Here is a 9,894-nt window from a genome sequence, read left to right as displayed (position 1 = left end):
ATCATGCTAGAACAAAGCACATTGAGGTGCATTATCACTATGTGCGAGAGAGGGTTTTACTAGGTCTTATTGATCTAGTTTATGTCAGCACAGAGGATCAGGTAGCTGATATATTCACGAAGGCATTGGGCGCAGAGAAGTTGTGCAAGTTCAGAGACCTACTTGATGTGCAGGAATTGGGATTGAGCTCGAGGGGGAGTGTTGAGATATCGAGCTCCACTCGTGATACACCAGGGTGACCGTTGTGTATTTATGTCACCGACTTGTCAGTTGCAGATGCGGTTGGTACACCGCCCCTGAATAATAGCTACATGATAGCTATCCTTATCTACTCTAGTTTGTGGCTTAGTTAGTATGCCACCTTAGTTAGTTGAGTTTGGTTTGAGACCCATATAGAGGGTTCTTCTATTTCTTTGTATCAGAGTTCTTTTGGCTTACACAACTAAGAAGAGGAAAACTGTTTTCAGCCTCCACCCTTGTGTGTCTTCCCCCATTGTGCAAGCAAGAAAGCTTCAAGCGAGACTCCTTCCTTCTCTCCCACAATCTTGACATCTAGTAGCAGCCAAAGCAATCATAGTGCGTATGGTTTCCATCTTGGCAACATGGCTAAATGTTTCCTCATAATCAAGTCCATATTGTTGGGCATACCCCTTAGCAACCAGCTTGGCTTTGTACCTTTCCACACTGCCATCCAATTTGCATTTGATTTTGTAGACCCATTTGCACCCAATGGTCTTTTGTCCTTCAGGCAGTGGCACAAGATCCCATGTCTTATTTTCAGCTAAGGCATTCATTTCTTCATCCATAGCTGCACACCAATTCTCATCTTCCACTGCTTCAGCATATGTATCTAGTTCTTTGATCTCCATCACTTTTGTCATGTAAGCATAATGCTTTGCAATGTAGCCACTATATGTCAACCTGTCAATAGGGTATCTGACCCTCTGTGAGCGTCTAGGCTGTGGTGCACTGCTCGATTCCCCTCTCTCATGAGGCAAAATGTACCTGGTCTGCCTTGCGCGAGGTGTATAGACAGTCGAAATACCAAGTTCACTGTCTAAAGTGACAGAGCAGACTCATATCCAGAAGTCATTCTACCAGTTGTCATCATACCAGATGCATCTTCAATAACTTTCGCTTTTCCTTTGTTGTCCAAGACATCATATCTCCCCCTCACTGACATACTGGTGTCAGTGGATAATGAGCTCCTCAATCTCCCTGTCCATGGGGATACTGTCTGACTACTAGGTCCTGTCATAGCAGTGCTCTGCTGCAAATCAACTGTAGATACATGAGTGGAAGGCATATCTGATGGCACTATAGCTGGTGATACATACCAAGAACCCATCTCATAAAAAATAACATCCCTGCCCACCAAGATCTCCTTGGTAGAGGGATCATAGCATTTATATGCCTTCTTCTCCTGCGAATATCCAATGAAAACACACTTATGCGCTTTTGGATCCAGCTTCTTCCTTTTTTCATTTGGAATATGCACATAAGCAAGACAGTCAAAGACTTTCATGTGACTTACATCCGGCTTATAGCCATACAGCTTCTCAAACGGTGTCATCTCATGAATACCTGCAGTGGGAGTCCGATTCAAGATATACATGGCTGTCATAACATCCTCATCCCAATAATAGAGCGGCATCTTCTTCTCATTCATCATGGCACGATCAGCTTCCATCAAGACCCTATTCTTTCTTTCAGCTACCCCATTCTGTTGAGGAGTTAGCTGCAAGTAAGCTACCTGTGTATGCCATTTTCAGCCAGAAAGTTGTCAAACTTATTTGACACATACTCCCCACCACTATCTGATCTCAAGGAAGAGATATAGTAGTCAAATTCATTTTCAACCTGCTTTTTAAACTGCTGAAAAACAGCAAACACCTCATCCTTTGTCTTCAAAATGTAAACCCAAGTATAGCGATTGTAATCATCAATGAATGTCACATAATACTTCGAGCCTCCCATAGATGCATTATGGGCATCAAAGTGCACTAACTGCAATGGACATGTACTCTACTTTACATGCCTAAAAAATGGCAACCTTGACTGCTTACCAAATCGGCAAGCATCGCATACATGACCAATATCTGAGTATTGAAACTTGGGTAAACCTGTAACGAGCTGTTTTTTCTACATAATTTGCAGTCTTTGCAAATTCACATGCCCCACTCTCTTGTGCCAAATTTCCAAATCCCTGATAGTGCCAGAACCATGGGCAAACATAGCTAAATTCAGCTCTGGCAAGGTAGCATCAAGAGTAAACATTCCACCATTCCTGTGACCGTGAGCTATCAACTTGCATCCATTGCCAAACTCTTCAATAAAGCAGCCATGCTTATTGAATCTAACCTACAAGTTCTGCTCCTATCGCCCGGATCCCACGGGTGAATATAAAGTTGAATCCCCATAGGATTTCACCTGAATCGCCTTGTCCATCCTCCCAAAAAAGAATTTGATCCCGAAAGTTGAGACAGGAGGAGTACGCCATGCTAATGTTCCTTGGTAATAGAATTGGATTATACCCATCTTAGGGTCAGGCACTGATGGGCACATCTAACTACCCATGTGTCTGAAAGTCTTCACGGCCCAAGCGCAATGACGCAATTATCGGGGGCGCGCTCTACCAACTGAGCTAATAGCCCATCATGCAGGCTCCCCTGGTCCATAAGGAGTGAGAGAGGCCTGCCATGCCGAAGCGGGGAGCCCATCCCCATCCCTCGGATTTCCCCGAGGAAGGATGGGATTCTTTTCAGTTTGTTTTGACCTGAGGGAACAAGCTCATGGATTAGGTCTTGTTTCACCTCTAAGACAGGAAAAGAAAAACCCATCTAGGGGTGTGTAAACCACTTCTTCCAAGACTTGGAAGAGGGAGCAGAAAACCGAAGTGCCAAATAAGTATGAAATCTCCCTGAAAAGGAGGTGATCCAGCCGCACCTTCCAGTATGGCTACCTTGTTACGACTTCACTCCATTTACTAGCCCTGCCTTTGGCATCCCCCTCCTCGCGGTTGAGGTAACGACTTCGGGCATGGCCAGCTCCCATAGTGTGACGGGCGGTGTGTACAAGGCCCGGGAACGGATTCACCGCCGTATGGCTAACCGGCGATTACTAGTGATTTCGGCTTCATGCAAGCGAGTTGCAGCCTGCAATCCGAACTGAGGCCGAGTTTCTGAGGTTAGCTTGCCCTCACAGGGTCGCGACCCTCTGTCCCGGCCATTGTAGCACGTGTGTCGCCCAGAGCGTGAGAGGCATGCTGACTTGACGTCATCCCCACCTTCCTCCGCCGGCAGTCTGTTTAGGGTTCCAATTTGAGTAATGGCAACTAAACATGAGGGTTGCACTCGTTGCGGGACTTAACCCAACACCTTACGGCACGAGCTAACGACAGCCATGCACCACCTGTATCCACGTTCCCGAAGGCACTCCTTTTTTTCAAAAGGATTCGCAGTATGTCAAGCCCTGGTAAGGTTCTTCGTGTTGCATCGAATTAAACCACATGCTCCACCGCTTGTGCAGGCCCCCGTCAATTCCTTTGAGTTTCATTCTTGCGAACGTACTCCCCAAGCGGGATACTTAACGCGTTAGCTACAGCACTGCACGGGTCAATACGTACAATGCCTAGTATCCATCGTTTATGGCTAGGACTACTGGGGTATCTAATCCCATTTTCTCCCCTAGCTTTCGTCTCTTAGTGTCAGTGTCGGCCCAGCAGAGTGCCTTCGCCTTTGGTGTTCCTTCCGATCTCTATGAATTTCACCGCTCCACCGAAAATTCCCTCTGCCCCTATCGTACTCCAGCTCAGTAGTTTCCACCGCCTATCCAGGGTTAAGCCCTGGTATTTGACAGGGGACTTAAAGAGCCACCTACAAATGCTTTACGCCCAATCATTCCGGATAATGCTTACATCCTCTATCTTACCACGGCTGCTGGCATAGAGTTAGCCGATGCTTATTCTTCAGATACCGTCATTGCTTCTTCTCTGAGAAAAGGAGTTTACAACCCGTGGGCCTTCTACCTCCACGCGACATAGCTCCGTCAGGCTTTCGCCCATTGCGGAAGATTCCCCACTACTGCCTCCCGTAGGAGTCTGGGCCGTGTCTCAGTCCCAGTGTGGCTGATCATCCTCTCAGACCAACTACTGATCGCGCCTTGGTGAGCCATTGCCCCACCAACTAGCTAATCAGACGCAAGCCCCTCCTCGGGCGGATTCCTCCCTTTTGCTCCTCAACTTATGGGGTATTAGCAGCCGTTTCCAGCTGTTGTCCCCCTCCCAGGGGCAGGTTCTTACGCGTTACTCACCCGTCCACCACTGGAAACACCACGAGGATGCTCCCTGTCCGACTTGCATGTGTTAGGCATGTTGCCAGCATTCATCCTGAGCCAGGATCAAACTCTCCATAAGATTTGTAGTTGCATCACTTATAGCTTCTTATGCTCTTCTAGCTCTTCCTTCTGCAAACGAGGAGGATTCAACATTGCCGTGGAGAAATCGGAAGAAGATCTTCTATTTTCAAGTGCCAAGATCAAGGTGAATCTTTTCGCTTCCTATTCTATTAGCTTGAGGTTCATCCCCAGTATATCTATCCCTACCGGTTCGTGTCAATACCACGAGCCTCTTTTAACCATTCCCTTATGAATAAAATTGAAGAGATGGAAGAAAAAGCTTGTATTCGGTTGAAACAGAATTTGTACTGAACGGATGACTTGGGGAACGAAGTAAAGATAAAGGGATTGTACCCCGCGTCCCATGCGAGTGACAAAATTGGTGGGCTGATCTCGTTTCAAGTCCATGGAGGCCCACAATTCGGTAGCTAAGTCGACAAGCAAGCGACGATGGTCTTCTTGTCGTAGATTCTTTTGATTAGAGATGACCTTCTCAAGGGTTTGTGAAAGGAGGTGAAGGGAGACCAGAGCGGACTGGTCTAGGAAATACTTGAATATACCAAAACCACCTAGTCAAGTAGCAAAGAGTCCCATATGTCCTCCTAATAAGAAAAAAAGGGTTTTAAAAAAAGAAAAAGGTGAGAAAAAGCCTACTCAAAGCATGTACGAGATACAAGGAGGAGGGAGGGAACAAAGAGTCAAAAAGAGAGAGACCGAGGGGTCGTGGCACTCTAGCTGGCCATGCTGATCCTGCCAATCCTGTTGATCATGTTCATCTTTTCCTCGGATCTCGCTTTTTTTGTGTTTTTTTGTTGGTGTTTTTTGGGTCTATTTCTTCCTCTCCAATTTCTTCCTCGCCTATAAGATAGGCAATCCCAAAAACTCCAGGCTCCGAGCCCTCAAAAAAGAGTTTAGGTTGTTGAGCGTGTCCTCTCTTGTCTCTTCTCGTGTAATAAAGAGCAGACCATCATTTTCTAGACTAATAGGTATCCCAGATTGATCATTGAGTAGCTTTTCTACTAGAAACATGAGAAGGACAAGCTCGTGAGAAGCCAATGCTCGGGAGGTCATCAGACCCTCATGATAACTACTCCTTTTCCTACCCGGGATTGAGGCCTCCTCCTCCTTTTCATAATAGGGGAGCCTTCGGGTAGGCCAATAACTTTTCTCTCTCTGCCCTATCGAAGTTTGAAAAAGGGATAGCTCTTGCAGAAGGGGTGGCGCAATACCCGGCGCATGTCATCTCAAACTCCACCCCAGACAAATGCCCGCATGCTTCCTCGACTTTAGCTCGCAGGGTTCCCTCCCCTGTCAGGCTAGTTCCGTTTAAACCCGGATAAAGCAATAAAGGCTTAGGAATATCCTTTCCCCACTGGGAAAATACGTACTTCCAGAAGGAAGGAGAGTGGTAAGCTTCCCACGTATTAGGTGCCCGCGCCTTGCCCATAAGTCCAACATAGATACTCGTGTGGCATGCAACCATAGCTAATTCCTCGAGAACCAGCTCTGGTGGCAGGGTAGTCTTCCCTAAAACCTCTTTCATGGTCCCCTTGAGGTCCCTCCCCGTTGACTATTCGGACGTACTCCATTCTGCGAGTTAGGTTTTTTGGGTGTAGTTGTGGAATGGTCGACAGATAGCTAGTTCCAGTGTCACTATACAGAACCGTACGTGAGATTCCCACCTCATACGGCTCCCCGTCATTCAAAGAAAATTCAGAATAGGATTACAGAACTAAAACTCTCTCTCGTTGTTTTTCTTTCTCCATACGAAAGAATCTATGAAATAGGGGGTGTAAAAGCCCTCTCTTTTTCAATCCTTTTAAATTCTTTCTTTTTTGCATTTCACCCTTCCCTCTTTCACTTCTCCTTCTGTTGAAATCAGTCTACTAACCTCTAGTAAGCATTCTGAAGAAGTAGTGAGGAGAAAGAGTTTTCTTTGTTGATTTGAATGTCTTAAACACGAAGTAATCTTCATTCCTACAGATAGAAATTTACTTTACAAATCTGGTACCTCACCCTTTTGTGTTTGCCAATCAATTCGAGAATACTAATACAGGCCCATAATCATTCCCGTATGATATAGAATCCATGGTATTCGCATCATGAATCGCTCCGTTTCCAGAAACCAATCGATTTGTGCGGTGCCCGTGATGCTCGCTCCAAGCTCACTCCAATAGGATGGAATAGATTAAGAGATCAAATGGAAATCAAATAGTAAGTTCTTTGTAATCGAAGGAGCATGCAATACATCATGCAAATTTTTCTTTCTACCATCATGAACCACAAGAGGCACTTTGCCTTTATGTTCAATGCTATGCTGCGTGTCATCACCTGTACAGCCATAGCCATGTTTTTCAGCCACCATATCAGTGAACCAATCACCATGAGGAGTCATATGTTTCGATGCCCCTGAATCAATATACCAAACTGTATCATCAGTGGATTTTTCAGCAACACTATCTTTTACATACTGCATGGCAAACAATATAATTTGCCCGACTAGACGTAGCAAAGTGTCCATGTTGTTTGCCTTTCTGATTGCCCTGCTTCTTCCAGCAGTCCTTGGCAATATGTCCATACTTCCCGTAGCAATGACAATCCTTATCCTTATTCAGATTGTTAGATGGATGCTGCTGTTGCCAGGAGCCGCTAGATCTCCCCCTGCCTCTAAAGTTTCCACCACCTCTTGCATTCGATACCTGCTGGTTATTATTGCCATAGGATGCATTCTACTGGCCTCATTTGCCATATCCATAGCCTCTACCTCAGCTCCCACGGCCGTGCTGATTCAAATAAAAAACTACATCCTTATTTTTAGAACTGCTTGACCCTGTAGCCAAGCCAAGTTTAACCTCCTCAAGTATAAGCAATGCAGCCAGCTCATTAAAATCAGGCATTTCAGCCCTCATAGACACAGAAGTTTCAAAAGACTTATACTCAGGCCCCAAGCCATTCAAAATCATAGCAACCATGTCTTCATCTTCAACCTGTGAACCACCAGATGCCAGCTGATCCGCAATGGTCTTAACCTCCGTGACATAATCTTGTATAGATCTGCTCTTTCTCTCCATGTAGAACTTCTGCTTCAACTGTATCTTCCTGGCACTTGTGGTTGTGCCATAGTACTTGACCAAAATGTCCCATGCATGCTTAGGAGAGCTGCAGTTCATTATTTGCATTACCATGGCATCTGAGATACATAAAGAAAGCCAGTGCAAGACTCTACAGGCTCTTTCTATCCAAACTCAGTGTAATCGTCTCTGATCAGCTGCCGTAGGTCGATCTGGGAGCTCAGGTTCAGCTTCCACTCTAGTCACCAACTCCCAATAGCCTTTCCCTATTAAGAATTTCTCCATGTGGAACTTCCATATGGCATAATTGTTACTGTCAAGCTTTTCCCCCACTATCTAGGTTATGTTGTTAGTCCTCTCTGCAATAGCCATGTCGTATGCTCTGTCTGACTATTGCAAGCCAAAATCTTCTTGACAATTCAATTTTGGCCTGCAACTGTTTATCACAATTTTCAGCACTCTATATGCTCAGACAATCAGCATTTCAGCCTGAAAGCAGTGGTACATACACCTCTTGACACTTGGCAATCACCTAGGTATTGCAGCCTGCATGTACGGACTGCATTCAATGCAAAAATAGCATGTATTTGGGCAACCTATTCATGTACAGACAAGGAGTGTGTAGGTTGAAAATGACACTAAACAACAATTCATTTTCTAGCTCAACACAGAGGGTATGTGCCCCAAGATCACTTACAGCAGTTCAGAGGTATATCTTTGCATATGGGGTTCCAAACATATCAATCTGACACTGAATACATCATGAACTGCAAGTACAAGAGCAAGGTACACTTGCTGTAAATTCCAGCCAAGCAAAACAATCAATGACAGTGTATTTCACTCCACCAAACCCCTCAAAATGTCACAGACATATGCCACCATACATGGGAACCAATACATGAACCTGACAGCTTCCAAGATTGTCCCCTCATCAAGACACAGTAGCAAACAAGACATTCACAATTCATTGACATTCAAAACCATGTCAAGCCACTTGCTTTAGCTCCAAACATTTGCATCCAACTCCCTTCTCAATGCTCAAAACATTTGACACATATATGTCAAGTCACTCCTCTCACCACAAGAGTCATCCAAAGACATGTAATGCTTCAAGAAGGACCTATGCTTGCTACCCACACTTTTTGACAGTTTCTCAGCCTGCTTTAGGCTTCAAGATCTGTGTATTTTCAGTAAGAAAATTCAGCTTCAATGCATAACATCTAGTTTATATGCCTTCTTTGCAAGTACCCATGCTCCAATGGTTGTTTTGGACATGTTTGAGAGCTCTAGACTCTTGTTAACCATGCATTCATGCTGTATGTACCCTCTATACAGCAAACAGTGAAAAATCCCAAACCTGCAATCAGTGATTTTAGCTCCCATATGATGGGACCTAAAACGGGCCGGCACTGGCTCATGCACTAGCCGGACCTCTATCATGTGCTCAACAACCCCACGGCCTCACGGCCAGGAGTGTTGATGACACTGACACATACATTGCCTTCCTAAACATCTTGCATTTGTATCATGTCTCGTAGTTCAACTCTAACCCAATTAACACTCCTCAGAGGGAGTCCCAGCACATTGCCAAATGGCAGGAAGTACAAACATAGGAGGCCCTCCCACGGCTGACTGCCGCTACCTCACTGCAACTCTCCTACATCTTGGGGATTGGCCCCTCGATGCGTTGCTAAACATATATAACACTTTGCACATAGTCCTCTCAAGGTACCAATTATTTCGTTCCAGGATGTACCATACCTCACTTTACTTTCCCCTTAGACCCAACGCCTAGCCTACAGCTTGGAACAACCTTACTCACTCAACGTTGGTCACGATCTAGAGAATACAAGTGCTATGCATCCAGGAGGTATTGTCTGATACCTTTTATCATTTTATGCTTCATGCAAATTGTAAATGTCCATGTGCTCAAACAAAGAAAAATCAGCATTGTGCTTAGTGCAAAAGCATTCTTTCAATGAATTTCTCTGACGCGTAATTGCTACATTGCACAAACCTAGCACGGAGGAGACCTCATGCTACTAAATACTTATTTTAAATTAACGATTGATCTATATGATATGCATAGATGAAAACAATCAGCCTTTTCTTTCTCTCAGCACTTAAACACCACTCTCATTCTCTCTACCCCCTCGCCGTTTAGATTGTGCACGATGCATAGGTTTAGGGTAATATTTCTCCATGTTTTTTCTTGTATGAAAAGCAATAAAAACTCACTAAAACATAAAGTTAGGGCTGAACTGAGGCTAAACCTCATACTTCAGACCCCCCATACATACACAAACATGAATCTTATTTTTTAGTATTTTTCGCACACTCAAAACCTATTTTTCCCTTATTTTTACCCATTTTCCCTATTTTTCTTGTATTTTTTGCAATATTAAATAACTAAAAATAAAAAATGAGT

General features: G+C 44.6%; 1 pseudogene; it reads right to left on the bottom strand.

Annotated features, from left to right (window-relative positions):
- Positions 1 to 2,929: 2,929 nt before the first annotated feature.
- Positions 2,930 to 4,409, bottom strand: LOC148036583 (18S ribosomal RNA; annotated as a pseudogene).
- Positions 4,410 to 9,894: the final 5,485 nt, after the last annotated feature.

The sequence above is a fragment of the Lygodium microphyllum genome, chromosome 5, assembly GCF_053477565.2.
Source record: "Lygodium microphyllum isolate KBCC chromosome 5, Lygodium_microphyllum_v1.1.10, whole genome shotgun sequence".
In the NCBI taxonomy this organism is placed as follows: domain Eukaryota; kingdom Viridiplantae; phylum Streptophyta; class Polypodiopsida; order Schizaeales; family Lygodiaceae; genus Lygodium; species Lygodium microphyllum.
Note: the sequence above shows the minus strand (reverse complement) of the source record. Positions and strands in the feature narration are given on the sequence as shown.